The 16,339-nt window shown below is 37.4% G+C and overlaps 1 protein-coding gene across 3 annotated transcripts in view; it reads right to left on the bottom strand.

The window, feature by feature from the left end:
* Positions 1-8,278, bottom strand: part of PSMD14 (proteasome 26S subunit, non-ATPase 14) — a 100,521-nt gene extending 92,243 nt beyond the window's left edge. For 2 of the 3 annotated variants that reach the window (XM_063101571.1, XM_063101579.1), the window contains exon 1: positions 8,189-8,278. The gene's annotated coding sequence lies outside the window, so the exon portion shown is untranslated. Of the gene's footprint in view, positions 1-1,745; positions 1,876-8,188 lie in introns of all 3 variants that reach the window. The other variant, XM_063101574.1, reaches the window with a different exon arrangement.
* Between the last annotated feature and the right edge of the window lie 8,061 nt (positions 8,279-16,339).

The raw sequence follows: 16,339 nt of genomic DNA, 5'->3' as shown, positions 1-16,339 counted from the left end.
ATCATCAAAACTACATGTGAACGACATTGTGAGCAGATTACGGATCTCTGAATTAGCATCAAAGGCTTTTTAAAAATGAACTCATTATACTAAAAGAAATACTATAGAGTAAACATTAAATGCATTAAAAGATAGTGTTTGAGAACCTACACAGATATTCTTTGTTATTTCAATGCTGTGTAGATACATACTTTTTTCACTAAGGAAATTCAGCTGCTGTTCTCAATTATAATTTCTGAGTTAATCAATACAAAAAGTATTAACTTTGAAATATCAATCTGATTTATTTTTAATGTTTGGAATAACTACAGAAGATACTCTTATAAGCTTAAAAAACTCACAGAAGAAATTAAAGGAAAAACACAGTAAGTATACTTATATGGCCTCAAATACACAAAAAATCAAATTATATAAATTAATAACAGTACAACTTAGTACTTAAGAAATGACAATAAAGCATTCTTTCTACTTGAAAATTGCCTTAAAATTTCTCTTCTTCTTAAATGTACGCTTTAGAAAGTTTTAGTACTACAAATTATATTCTATATTAAGTGCTAATGAATTTAGTCATTTGTCCATGTTGTTTTTCCAAGTTAGAACTGCTATACCAACTAAAACTCAATAAAGTAATTATGATTATTACATTACCACCTAATCACGTTTATTGAATCCTGGTTATAAGTAAATCTTGCTATTATTTAACAATGTTAATATTGCAAACTTTATCCAAGTCCACATATAGAAAAGTACACAAATGATACAGTAGTGTAATCTACACAAAGTGAATACACCCATGGAACCATTACCTAAATCAAGAAAAAGAATATAATCGGCACCCCAGAAATGTCTCTCAAGCCCCTTGCAGTCTTTACCACCCTGCAGAGGTGGAATTTCAACCTCTAACAGCACAGACTAGTTCTGCTGTTTTTGAATTTTATGTAAACAGAATCGTATACTTTTTGTGTCTGCCTTGTTTCACTCACAAACAATTCAAAACAAATAAACTCATTTTTTAAAAATGAAAGGCACATAAGAAAACGTGATAGTCCAGACAAAATTTTCCATCTCACAACCTTAACTCATCCTCCTAAACAGCAACATTTACAAATAAAATTTCCACCAAATTCTCAACTCAAATATGACATTCAATAAATAGCACGTTTTAAAGGCCATAGACAAAAAAAAAAATCCTGTATATTTTAAAATATTAAAGACGTTTCTCTAGAATATATTACCAAAGAAGAAAAAAATTTTTTTCAGACCATTTCAAGCTTACAAACTCAAAGAACCAATGGAAAAAATACGAACATACAATATACTATAGAATACATATTCTAGGCCAAAGTCAATTCCCAGCTGTGTGTAGTTTATCTTTTCCCCCTGTGTTGTTTCTGATGACTTTAAACAGACTCCAGATGCTGTGAATATACATGAGCAATGTGGGGAGCAGAGGGAAAGAAAATTTGGCAGGTCAAATTTGTGTTTTTAGCAAAATTAGATGTCTCAGCAAACAGGAAAAAATATTTAACAAATTAAAACATGTAAGTTAAGATAACCAGGTGTAATAAAAACACTAACATTTGGAAATGAAATATATTGATAAATGTTCTAAATCACACTATTTTTTAAAACCTGGTTATCACACATATTCAAAATTTCATGCCTGTTTAAAATAATACATTTTCATGATATCTCTCCATATCCTGAAACAGTAGTTAAAAGCAAAATACATTCTTAAACCTCACCTGGTCAGTAACTACAACTTTTAAGGTGTTAAGCTTCAATTTGTTGAATTTGACAAATTTCTTGACACACACTCTTGCTAATTCTGGCAGGTATAATTTTTCCCAAGTATGCTTTTTTTCTCTTTTACTCCTAAGAAAAAGTAAATTTAAAAAGATAAAATTATTTTGATAATTAAGGAGAAAAATTTTATACAAAAATCCTTAAAAGAAGCAAAATTTCTAAAAAAAAAGAAGTAAAAACGAGAATTGATCTCATTTTCTAAGAGTTGGAAGGATCTACCAACCCAGGGAGCTACAGAGCATAGAGATTAACTCTGAATCCAAATTTTGGTTGTATGTTTCATTTTTGAGCACTGACTTTAAGGACTGACATTTCATGACTTTAATCTTTCTAGAAGTCTCTCAAAGAACAAAAAGAAAATTTACTTATATTTTTAAATAGAACAAAATTCATTCTATCATGCAATAATTACCTGAGGGTACTTCAAAAGTTCATGGAAAGATTTGTATTACCTTTTAATTCTATTTTTCCACAAACTTTTTGAATCAACCTTGCATAGGTTCAACCCATTATTACAAATTTATGATGTATTACGGAATCTTAGTGATGGTATTTTTCTTTTAACTTGGAAATCTGCTATTTCATCATCCTAGGAATAAGTTCATCGTTTTTTTAATCAATTATTCCCAACTATGCCAAAGAAGGACTAAAATAACAAGAAAATGGAAGATAAGAATTGTCTTAAACAATGCAACAGTGAAATAAATTATAGCTACTGCATCATCCTTCAGTTCTTATTGTGTTGCTCAAAGCATTGATTCATCTTTCAATAACATATAAAAGATTAGAAACATCATCTTTGCAATCTTTTTTATTTTTTATTTTTTTTAGTTTCATTAAACTCAGTAGAGAATTCAAAATTTTCCATTTTCTACCTATAATGGCAAAGAGGAAAACTGAAAGAGAAAAAAGTTTCACAATTATTAGACAACCACAAGATAAATGTAAAGAAACAGATAACAGCACTCTAGTCTCTAATGATGACAATACTTGATGGTAAAAACCAGTCCTTATCAACTTCAGTACTACTGACATTCAGAACAACATAATATTTCATTGGGGGTGGGCAGGGGAGCAGTGCAGGCTGTCTTGTGCATTATTGGATGTTTGACAGCATCCCTGGCCTCAACTCACTCTACCTGTTGCACCTACCCAGTCGTGATAATCAAGAATGTCTTCAAACATTGCCAGAAGGACAAAATCACTCTCAATTGAGAACCACTGATAAAAACAAAATCTTAGCCTATGCATGTTGAGATAACAATATCCTATATTAATTTTCTCAAACTTCAGAACCACTGGAAACATTGTGGCAGTTCCTCAAAAAGTAAAACAAAGACTTACCATATGACTCAGCAATTCCACTCCTAGGTACATACCCCAAAGAATTGAAAACAGGTACTCAAAACGAGTACATGTACATGCATGTTTATATAGCATTACTGTTCACAATAGCGAAAAGGCAGGAAGAGTCCAAATATCCACCAAAGGATGAATGGATAAACAAATTCTACTATGTATATACAATGAATTATAATTCAGCTATAAAAAGGAATGAAGTACTGGTATATGTTACAACTTGGCTAAACCTCAAAACATTACGCTATGTGAAAGGAGCTAGGCATAAAAGGTCACATATTGTGTGATTTCATTTATAAGAAATAGTTAATAAATCCAAAGGGACAGAATGCAAACTAATGGTTGCCAGGGGCTGAGAGAAGGAAAGAAAACAAAGAAATTGCTTGATGGGTAAGGGATTTAACGTTGGAATGATGGAAATATTCTAGAACTAGACTGAGTTGGCCATTGCACAACACTGTGAATGGACTAAACGACACTGAACTGTCTACTTTAAAATGGTTAATTTTATGTTATGTGAATGTCCCCTCAATAAATTATTTTTTAAAAGGATCAATGAGTAAACAATATAGTATTTCTAAGACCAAAAAAGAAATTACCTTCTTATCCAGTTAGTCATTCAACATCACACACTATTTTGCAACAAGATCTTGTTTGCTAGAGATGTGTGACATACTGATGTTTTATGGTTAATACAGTTTGTATTCTTGTACGTTTTATGATCCTGATAGAGTTCACACACGGACAAATGCCGAAGTGTACACAAATGTGAATAAAAGGAAATAGATAACGTAGAAATGAAAACAATACTGGACTGACTAATTCTAAGTGGTATTTATAAATCTAAAAATAAAAAAGCTTTGCAATTATGGAGCAAAGATGACGACCATCCTCTCTTCAACAAAATTATGAGCTGTCAATGTTTTCAAAAGTATTGTAAATTGGGAAGATAAAAAAGTTCTGAAGATGGATGGTGGTGATGGTTACACAAATAATGTGAATGTACTTAATGCCACTGAACTGTACAGCAAAAATGATTAAAACGGTAAATTTTTTGTGATGTGTATTTTCTCATGAACACTCTCTCTCTCTTACACACACACACACACACACACACACACACACACACACACACACACACACACACACACACACACACACACACACACACACACACACACACACACACACACACACACACACACACACACACACAATTACAACTGCCAGAAGAAGAACCAGAAGTTATAAGCTACGGCCTATTAGAGACGTACTTGACAATAGAGAACTGATCTTTACAAGACAAATATGTTCGGAGTTCATGCATGATGACTGATGACCAGTTAATTACACTCAAATGATGTCCAATTCAATTTATTTATACCTTCAAAACCAGAAAAATGTAGAATAAAAAATTGTATTTGCTACGTTTAAGCTTTAACATTACTAACAGAATTGTTTTTCATTATCCTTTTATTTTTACTTCTGTAAATTATTTATTTTTAAAATAACCTAAAAGTGTAAAAAATTTTTTTAAATGTCCCAGATGGTAAATAGTGATGAATATTTTCACTGGTTTAGAAGATTAAGTGCTAAGACTCTGCAGTCAGAGTGCCAGAATTCAAATACCAGTTCTAACTCTTATTAGCTCTGTATCCTTGGATCAATTACCTCTCTCAGCCTCAGTTTCTTCATCTGCAATATGAGGATACTGATAGCACGTATCTTATAGAGCTGTTTAGGAGATTAAAGAAAATAATGGATATAAAAAACAGCAACACAATGCTTGTTATATAGTAAGTAATCAGTGAACGCTAGCTGCTGTCATCAGCACCACCACCCTATGAGCATAACTGCCAACACAGATCCTTCCTTCCTCACAGTTTGTTGTATAGTGGGTTTCAAAACACCGGACATATTTCACAGTACTAAATTAATCATACTGGAGATGGGGACTTGCATTTTGCAGAATTTAGCAAAGAGGCTCATAAAGTAAAAGTGTTACACTATAACGTAAAAGAGAACACTCTGAATTCTTAAAAATGAAAGCAATACGAAACGTCTATGGATCTAAACCAAGTCTTTACACCTAACAAAAAGCAGAGAATTCAAAAGCTCACTCATGATGTGACTAACTTTACTTAAAACATTATCAGATAAGGGCCGAGCCCGTGGCGCACTCGGGAGAGTGCGGCGCTGGGAGCGCGGCGACCCGCAGGTTCGGATCCTATGTAGGACTGGCCGGTGCACTCACTGGCTGAGTGCCAGTCACAAAAACAGACAAAAAAAAAAAAAAAAAAAAACATTATCAGATAATATGAATAAAGAGTTTAACTATGCCTAATATAATTTCATACATACATAAAACCCTACTTGGTAAAAATAGTAAAAAATAAGTATCAGTACTTTCAAAGGTTGATGACTTTTCACGTTTTCTTTACCTTTCGAGTTAATATCTGACTAGTACCTGATATTGTCAGATCATGTTTATACTGGATTTAAGATAAATCCATTCTCAAATATTTATAGGAAATGTACGGAACCACAGATAACCCTAAAAAAGCAGATTCTTCAAAATTATATTCTTCAATATTTGGAATGACAAAATTCTTTTTTCAACTTTTCAAACTTTTCACTAAAGATACTACTGTCCCAATAATTCATAAAATTCAAACAAAATCATGAAGTCCTTAGTTGTTCAGGCTTATCATTCTGTTTCCCAGTTTGCTGTTCATTTTTTACTTTCCAGTCTACCATGCAGCTGAACACTATTACTTCTTAGTCTCACCCTAAATCCCTTTTAAATTACTCTATACTCATAATCTCACTGTATTTCTAATTCCTCTACTCTCTGATTTGTGGAAATTAGAAATTTTTTCTCGCACTTTCTTAAAGACTTTTTTCAAAGAACTAGAGTGGAGTCAACACTAAATTTAATTATATAGATAAGGTTTTGATAGCAAGATTTTTCCCCAGTTTAGAAGACTGAGAATGGAATTATCCTTAGTATCTATTGCAGTGTCTCCAAATTATAGCATTCAAACAAAACATTTATTGAGTACTTACCTTGTGTACTCAGAAACTTAGTGGCTTGCATTGAAAGAATTTATAATCTAAGGGCTGTGGGGAGGCATGACATAAACCCATAAAAAAAAATGTAAAGTAAAAGAATAACAATGTCCTGTGGGAAAAGCTCTGAAACCAGCTGACCTAGATTTGAATCCTGGCTTCACCACCTACTCACTATAAGATCTGGAACAAGTTACCTTTTCTAGACTCTAGACCTCATCTATAACATGGAGAAAATACCTACCTTGCAAGTCCATTGTGAGAATAAATCCAAAGAATCTAACAGAGCGCCTGGCATATCCTAGGTACTCAATAAGTGTTGCTACTATTGTTATTATTATCATCATGATCTTAGAACTGGGAGAGATTATTCCAATTCTCTCATTTTACAGATGAGGACACCAAAGTATCACAAGGAAGAATATGAAATGTCAAATGTGTGCAACAGAGTATATGACAAGCTCATGAGCAAGAAACCACATGAGCATTCAGGCAAGGCTTTGACATGTAGACATGGAATAATGAAATGAACATTGCTATAATATTGAAAACAGAAAAAAAGCACCACTGCTTCTTGTTACTGATTTTCAAGCATGTGGTTCTGAACCTAGATACTAAGCACAAGGTTATATGGCAAGTATAGAAATAGTATGAACCCATATCAGAGAGGTTAAAATCCAGTTTCTCAATTAAAGTGGCAATATATTACTTGTAATTCTCCCAAACTCAACAGGTGAGGCTTCAATGAAAGACCATGACTTCAAAACTTTCTTCTCTTGGCAAGATTTAATTTTGTTCTGTAACAAATTCAAAACAACCTTCAGGCTCTTCACTAAATACCACTTCACTAAACACACCGTAACTGTTGTTAATTCTGAGCCACTATATATCTTAATCTATTATAAATGCACAATAACCCTTTCAATTTGTTTAAAACATATACTTTAAACTTTAAATGAACCAGTTCATAGCCTTACATGACAAGAATGCCAGCATAATGTTCATCATCTCCACTAAAACTGTTCATTTTTTTTGCCATTTCAACATTTTCGGTGCCTTGTTGCTTCACTCAAACGTATTAAGTCAGCAACACTAAAAACATCCTTTTGTGAGCAGCGGGGGAAAAAAATCATTTTCACACTACAGCTATATTTCTACACTAATTTTTAAGGCCTCTCTCACGCCCTTCCCATGAAATTTTTATCAATTTTTGGTTACCATTTTAATTACTAGAACTTTTCATTCAGTCACTTGATCTATATTTGACTCCTTTGAAAAGTTTACATTTTAAATCTTCTGACAGACACAGAGCCATGTCCCCAGCAAAATTAATTTACAAGCGGTAACACACTGTAGCAGATTTATACTTTACTGAAAACAGGAAATGTAATCAATTCGCCAACAACTACTCAATTAGAACAATATTGAAAATAGACATGCTAGAAATAAACACACTTTGTTTTGAAGATATTCAAGGTTAAAAACCAGTGCATATCCGAGAATTTTTGTTTATTTTTTGAAGGGAGTTGAAAACCTACACTAAGAGAAAAGGGGTCAAGGCCTACAGGAAGGACAGGTGATAACAAGCATGTATTCAGTGGGAAAGTTAATTTTATTTTGTCAGCTTTGAAGTTTTCAACACAGAAGCAACTATCGATACAGCACAGGCCATAAACAAGTGTTCTCCCCGTACGGAAAAGAGAGGTTCCAAAGAGGTGGTGAATTCAGCCAAGCAAAAACGAATGGAAGAAGCAAACCACATCCACATCTGACCCTGACAGAGACCCCGGAGAACCGGCGAAGAGTACGAATGAGCCTGGGCTCTTTTCTCAGGGTCCAGGCCTCCAGTGGCAACTCGGCTGAGCAACGTGACTCAGGAAAGCAGCCGGCTGGCAGCGGCCTAGCGCGCCTGACACCCCGGACTTCCCGGGCCTGCCTTCACGGTCGGTCTTACCTTAAGGCGGGCGCGGGCGGGAGGCCACAGTCTGGACCCTTGTCTTGCCGCTGCAATGACGCGGCGGCGGCGGCAGCGGCGGCTCAGACTTGGCCCGGCTGTGGCTTCGCGAACCGGCGATGAATCAGCCCAATTCCATTCAAAAGAGTCGCTCGGGCCTCCGCCGCGAAGCACTTCCGGGTTCACTGTTCCACTTCGGCTTCCGTTCCCCCCGACGGCCAATTGGAGACTAGTCGGGAGTCGGGCGGGCGTCCCAGAGGGAGCGCGCCTGATCGACGGTGCTGGCCGCCCCGCGTCTCCAGTCTCGGCGCAGAGGGCCAGGCGGAAATTAGGCCCCTGGGCGGTTCCCGCCCCTCGGACACCCTCCTTTTTCTCTCCCTGGCCGCCGCCGAGATCCAGGACGCCCGCACTTCCAGCCTGGGGGATGACAGGCTAGGAAATGGAACTGTTAGTATTGCGGATCCCAGAACCCCTTTTGTTTTGGTGGTCACCGCCATTATGGTCTCCTCAAAAGTTTCACTTGCTAGACTTAATTTAGTCATCTGAGAAGCAAAAAGAAAAAGAGGCTGTATGATTACAGGGGAACGTTCAGATGCTCTCTTCAGTACTCCGGTTTACCCTCCTTCTTGTCTGTACCTCTTTGCAAGGATTTGGCTTCAAAGAAAACTAACATTTCTCAAATGATCGAACCACCTATATTAAACTCAATTTAGCTTACAGGGCTTAAGGAATCGTTTAATCAAGTTTCTCCATATAATTATCAACATTTTACCCATTATCTTCACTGTGCTAGGTTTTCAAAAAGCAAAACCGCCCAGGAAATGCTTTTGCAAGCCTGTATCACACTCCATATCCAGGTACAGAGCCTGCTTGGGGCAACCTGTTTACCAAGTCCCTCTCGCTATCTCAAATATTTTCCAAATAAGCATCCTTAAAGCATTCCTAAATCAAGATCGGTGATAAACCTACAGGATGGAGGGTGAGGAGAGGTTACAGATCTGGATCCAAAGCTGTATTTTGAATGGCACTATTAATAGAATTCTTGCTCTCGGATATTCACATCTCTATCTTTAAAAAATGCATAGATTATTTTATTTATAGGTAATATTAATTATATTTGGGTTCACATCTTTATCCTTCCCCCCCAAACCTATGCCTCCACTATTTACTTTTTTTGGCCAATACCATCATCCTCCAACCTTTGGAGCACCCTTTGCTCCAACCATACTTAAATATTTAGCTGGGGAATGAGATGTTCATAGGGGCTTTGAAAAACTCTGACATATTCCCGGTAATCTGGAAAGTAGCATGCATGTGTAAGGTGAACACATGCCTAGGACTACTGAATACTCAAGAAAGCCCTAATATCTCACCTCTGGCTGACCTTGAAGCTCTACACAAGCAAGAAGTGAAGGCTAAGGCAAAATTGTAAATTGTAGACTGCCTGGCTGACTGTTGAAGGCATGCCCCGACACACAAACTAAGCCCCTCAGCAAAGACTGAGAGACTTATTGGTTGAAGGTGTTTAAGGAAACCCCTGTCCAATCATTAGCTGATCATTAAGCTAAGTGAGCAAAGGCTTCAGTGATCACACATGGTAAAGAAAAAACAAGTTCAGAAAAGTCACTAAGCCAACAACTACTACAACAGAAACAACAGCAAACCCTGGGGAGGAGATAGAATCCAATTTCCAGAGTTGCCACATCACATTATTTAAAATTTCCAGTTTTCAAAATAAATAAAAGTATGGTACATGCAAAGAAACAAGAATGTATGGCCCATAAGCAGGATAAAAATCAATCAATAGAAACTATTGTAACCAAGCAGTAAAGATCTAATTGAGTTCAGTTGCTCATGTTAAGAGTCAATCAATGAGACAAAAGTAGTGCCAGGAAGAGAGATTTGTATTACAGCCAGGAGACAGAGAACAGTATCAGCCTGCCTCCCAGACTGACTAAAATTTAGGGTTTCTAAAGGGAGGAAAGGAATGCAGGTGTGTGCAAGGAGGCAGTGAGGTGGGGGATGGGGAGAGTCATTGGATTAGCAGGTGGGTTGAGTCAGATGTCAGGGTTCCATGACGGACAGGGTCTCTGGCATCATAGAGTCTGTGGTCAGTGGTCTGGTGAGCATTAAGCCCTTGATGTTATTTTGAGGACAGGGTTGTTATTTCCTGGGAAAAAACTCAAAAACAATTATTTTGGCCAAGCATCATTGGAACATTAAAATACCTGACTCAGACCCTTAACAAATGCATATGTATAACACAACCTTCTTTAAGCAAGAATACAGGTTAATAATCAGCTTGGCCTCTCTTTGGAATGGTTTTGTTCACAAAGGTTGATTAGGAAAGCAGGAGAAACAGGAGAGAGACTCAGCTCTGATTCTTAACCCTTAAATATACAGAGGAGACACAAGGAGGAAAAGAAAGTTTTTAAAAGAAATCCTTATGGGGGCCTGGTTTCACTATCCCTGAGGAAGCCTACATGATGGACTTAATAGACAAAGACTTTAAGTCAGATATTTTAAATACGTTCACAAAGCTAAAGGAAACCATGTCTAAAGAATTAGAGGTAAGTATGAGAAAGATTTTCCACCAAGTAAATAATATTAATAAAGAGATGTAAATTATCTTTAAAAGCACAAATAATGCTTAAGTTGAAAAGTATAATAACTAAAGTGAAAAATTCACTAGAGGGGCTCAAGAACAAATTTGATGGGTAGAAAAAAGAGTCAGCAAACTTCAATACAGGTTAGGTGAGATTATCCAGTCTGGGGAACAGATAGAAAAGAAAAAGAAGTATGAACAGAGCCTCAGAGACTAGTGGACACAATGAAATATACTAACATATGTATAATAGCAGTCTCAAGAGAGGGGAAAGAGAAAGAAGCAGACATAATATTTGAAGAAATAATGGCCAAAATCTCCCTAAACTTGATGAAAACCATTTACCCAAACATCCAAGAAGCTCAGCAAATGCCAAGTATGATAAACACAAAGAAATATACACCTAGACACCTGTAAATTCTACCTTATTAGTAACTACATTAAATATAAAGGGAGTAAATTCTCCTATTAAAGGGCAGAGATTGACAGGATAGGTTTTAAAAAATGATTGAACTATATGCCTGTCCAGAAGTGATACACTTTAGATTCAAAGACACAAATAGTTTGTATGGAAAAGGAATGGAAAAAATATACCATCCAAATAGTAACTAAAATGACACAACCACTTTGGAAATTGTTCTGGTATTTCAAAAAATAAACTTAGAAATACAATTACCATTTGACCCAACAACTCTACTTCAAATATTTACCAAAAATAAATAAAAACATATCCATACCAAGAGTTTAACATGATAGTTCATAGCAGCTTTATTAATTAAAGCCCCAAACTGGAAACAATACAAATGTTCACAAACTGGTGAATGGGTGAAGTGTGGTATGTCTTTACCATGCAATACTACTAAGCAATAAAAAAGAAAATGCTGATATATGCAACAACATAGATAAATTTCAGAAACATGCTGAGGAAAAGAAGTGAAATGCAAAAGAGTACATATGATAAAATGCCATTTTAATGAAACTCTAAACAAATTATACAGTGATTGAAAGTGGATTAGTTATTGTCTTGGTGGTTCACAATAGAGTTAGGTGGGAGAACTGAGTGCACAATGGCATAAGGGAACTTTGAGGGTTGTTGGAAATGTTCTATATCTTTATGGTTGTGGTGGTTATCAAAACTCAGCAAACTATATACTAAAAACAGGTATATTTTATTGTATATGATTTATACCTCCATGAAGTTGATTTAAAAGAAGAAAAAGGGCTGGCTGGTTAGCACAGTTGGTTAGAGTGTGGTGTTGTAACACCAAGGTCAAGGGTTAAGATCCCTGTAGTGGCCAGCTGCCAAAAAATAAAATAAAATAAAATAATAAAAGAAGGAAAAAAAAAAACCCTCAGATTTGTTAGTTACCCCTTTTCTTCAGCCATAGCAAAGTATTTGCAATTAAATCATGTTGTTTTATGCCGCCTAATCTTCAAACGTATTGTTTCTCCAGTCTGAAATATTCTTCCTCCCATCTCATTCTCACACTCCACCTCACATTTTGTGGGGGGGCAGTCAGTCAATATCCACTCTTGTAATCCCACTCTATAATCCCTGATTTACTTGTTACTTTCAAGTAATAAGTAACTTCAAGCTCTTAAGAAGAGAGAGCATGGCCTAGTAGATACTAAAAATTAATGTTGAATATTGGAGATACTTGTCCAAGTACTTTCCTTGCTAAGACTAAAAAGACCAGAAACATTTTAAATTCAAATACAACACTTCTTGAAATAATCAATTCTTTAAAAACAAAAACAAAAAAATGAATTCATATGGCTACATATCTGATATGAATATTACATGCTAATGCTTAAAACATTCATTGTTTGAGTTAGTCCCAATGTGGCTTTGGAGAACACTATAGTGCACAGAATTGTGAAGTATTTAATATATTTTCTAAAAATCATAAACTGCCAGAAGTTCACAATATTAAATGTGTAATGTACATTATTTTAGAGAGAAACTTTGCTGCTCTTTTGGTATCCTCTGAACCTGGCAGTTCTATTAAATGAATGGATGACTGTGTGAAGGTTAATTCTAGGTGTCAACTTTATTAGATGAAGTAATGCTGAGATACCTGGTAAATTCTAGGTGTCAACTTTATTAGATGAAGTAATGCTGAGATACCTGGTAAAGCTATCTTTTTGGGTGTGTCCATTAGGGAGTTTCCAGCAGAGATTATAAGAGCCTGAATAGAGTAGGAGGAGAAGATCCACCCTCGATGTGGGCTGGAACCATCTAACCCGCTGGGGTCACGGAGAGAACAAAAGACAGAGGAAAAGAGTGAATCTCTCTCTCCATACGCTGGAGCTGGGATACACTCTTCTCTCCTGCCCATGGACCTCAGAGGTCAAGACTATTCAGCTTTTGGGTTCCAGAACTTACACCAAGGACACCACTGGCTTCCCTGGTTTTGAGGCCTTGAGAGTTGGACTGAGCCACACCACTGACATACAGTTTGCAGATGGCCTATTGTGGAACTTTTCTTTACAACCACGACTTACATCAAGGACACCATCAGATTCCCTTGTTTTGAGGCCTTTGGAGTTAGACTGAGCCATGCTACTAGCATCCAGTTTGCAGATGGCCTATTGTGGGAATTTTCTTCATAATCACGTAAGCTAATTCCCCTAATAAATCTTCCTCATATATTTATAACATATCCTACTGATTCTCTCTGGAAAACCCTGACTAATACAGATTTTCCTACCAAGAGTGTGGTGTTGCTTATAACAAATACTTGAAAATATGGAAGAGGCTTTGGAACTTGGTGTTGAGGAGAGGCTGGAGGAGTCTGAAGGAGGAGGTGGATGGCTAAGGGTTATTTTCAGAATTCTGCTGACATAGCCAATTACATTGTCAGGTTAGGGCTAGGGCCCACAGACTCAAACTTGTTGTACAGACTGGGTCATAGACCCCTCACATGCTAGGCTGGCTCACCAGACCTCTCATATGCCTGGCTGGGTCGCCAGACCCCTCACAAGCAGGTCCATGACCTAGGTAATTGGGAAAGATCCTGGGAGCCATTGGCAGACGACACAAGCTCAGTCCTCAGCTTCCTCAGCGGCAGCAGCAGCTTACAGCAGCCTCCCCATGGCCCCCCCACCCCAGGGCATCCCACGGGGAGGAGGCACTGTGGATTAGAGCCACTCATCCTTTATACTTAAATCCACCAACCCAGGAACACCTGGGTGCACATGCACAATTACATTAGACAATAACCAAGGAACACCTGGGCACACATGCATATTTACAGCAAATGCTCACCAAGATTCTGAACATCTGAGGGACCCTGACCATTTTCCTGTATTTTCCCTACAAGAGGCTAGAAAAAGTCTAGCTGCTGGTGAAGGTTTAGAAGACAAGAAAACCAGAGAAAGTTTTAGAGATTGGTTAAATGGTGGTGAACAGAATGCTTATGGAAATATGGACTGCAAAGATCATTCTAAGGAGGTCTCAGATAGAAATAAGAAAGAAACTGGGGCAAAGATCAACCTTGCTATGAACCGTCAGGGATCTTGGCTGCATTGTTTCCATGCCCTAGGACTTTGTGGAAGTTGTAACTTAAGAGGTGTGGACCAGAATATTTGGCAGAAGAAATTTCTAAGCAGCAAAACATTAAGAAAGCTGCATGGCTACTTGTAACAGCCTATGCTGTTATACAGGCAAATGTATGATGTAAAGCCAGAATTTAAAAGGGAAGCAGAGCAAAAAGATTTGGAAATTTTGCAGCAGACCATGTCGTAGAGAAGCAGAGAGCATTTTCAGAAGAAGAATGCAATGGTGCTAAGAAGGTTAGTACAAAGGAAAAGGATTATTGAGAAAAGGGGGAAAAGGCCCTGAAGGCATTGCAGAAGACTGTAGGGGCCAACCCTTCTATTTCAGGCCTAAGGCCTAGGGAGACAAAATGGTTTTGGGGAACAGGCCTGAGGTGCCCTTCATGGGCTTGCTGCCCAGGGCCACCTCAGGAAGCTGCTTCCAGCACCAGCACCCCAGCTGCTTTGGCTGCTATAGCCATGGATCAACTGGTCCCAGGTGTGGCTGGACCTGCAGCTTTGAAACATGCAAGCCAGAAGCCTTGGCAGCATCCACGTGGTGTTAAGTTTTCAGGCTGGCAGAATGCCAGAGCTGTGGAGGCTTGGGAGCCTCTACCCCCATTTCAACAGGTGTATGGAAAAGCCTGGGTACCCAGGAAGAGATCTGTCACAGGGGCAGATTCACTGCATAGAGCCTTCACTAGAGCAATGCCAAGCAGAAATGTTAGGTTGGAGTTGCAGAACACCAAACAGCACCATGCCTAGTGGAGCTGTGGGAGCAGGGCCATCATGGAGACCACAGACCTGTGGAGCTACCAGAGTGGAATACCAGCCTGGGAGAGCTAAAGCATCACCTGTGACCAGGAAAGCCGTAGAAGCAGAACTGCCTGAGGACTTGGGGACCCAACCCCCGCATCAGCGTGCAGAGGACATCAAACATGGAGTCAAGGTACATGATTCACCAGCTTTAAGATTCATTGCATGCCCTGCTGGGTTTTGGACTTGTTTGGGACCTATTACATCTTTCTTTTGGCCTATTTCTCCCTTTTGGAATAGAAATATGTACCCTGTGTTTGTTCCACCATTGTACCTTGGAAGTAGATAACTTGTATTGATTTTACAGATGGGACTTTTAACTTTGGACTTTTGAGTCAAAACAAGTTAAGACTTTGGGAATGAAATGAATGTATATGAATGTGAAAAGGACATGAGTTTGGGGGGTCCAGCGGTGGGATGAAGTGGATTGAATTGTGTCCCCCCAAAACTCACTGAAGCTTGAATTGTATACCCCAAGTTTTATGTTTTAGAAACTTGGCCCCCACTGTGACTATTAAGAGGGTGGGAAATCCTATTATGGTAATTGAAAGGTGGAGCCTTGAAGAGGTGATTAGATTGTAGGACTGTGCAGTAGTGAATGGATTAAAAATGGTGGTGTTTCTCTCTCTCTCTCTCCCTCTCTCTCTCTCTCTCATTTTCGCAATGTGATACCCTGCCTTCACAGTAGTCACCACCAAAGAAAGCCTTAACTAGATGTGTTCCCTGGACTTTGGACATCCTAGCCTCTGAGATTGAAAACAATAAATTTTATTTTCTTTATAAATTACCCAGTTTCATGTGTTTTCTTATAAGCAATGGAAATGGACTTATACACTCTGGCAAGTACCATTACTGCATACATGTTCAAAACCTTAAAATGCATCACCTTATTAAAATTTCTTTCTATTTGTAAGGCGCTGTAAGGACAACTATATATACAAAGGCTGACTATATGTCTAATAAGAAGTCATAACAGTAAATTTTCAGATAACCCAGCTTTACAATTATGAATATCAAAAAAGGTCTATTGGCATTTGAATTCTTAAGAAATGTTTGGAAAGAATTTAAGAAACACATTGTTTACTGTTCAAAATTCAAAATCATTTTTAATTGTTATTCCTAAGTATAGTTTCTGAGTTATCCCGTTTTTGAGTATTATAAATAAATACAGATCAAGAACAAGAAAAAGAAAA

This window comes from Cynocephalus volans, chromosome 1 (genome assembly GCF_027409185.1).
Source record: "Cynocephalus volans isolate mCynVol1 chromosome 1, mCynVol1.pri, whole genome shotgun sequence".
Lineage (NCBI taxonomy): Eukaryota > Metazoa > Chordata > Mammalia > Dermoptera > Cynocephalidae > Cynocephalus > Cynocephalus volans.
Note: the sequence above shows the minus strand (reverse complement) of the source record. Positions and strands in the feature narration are given on the sequence as shown.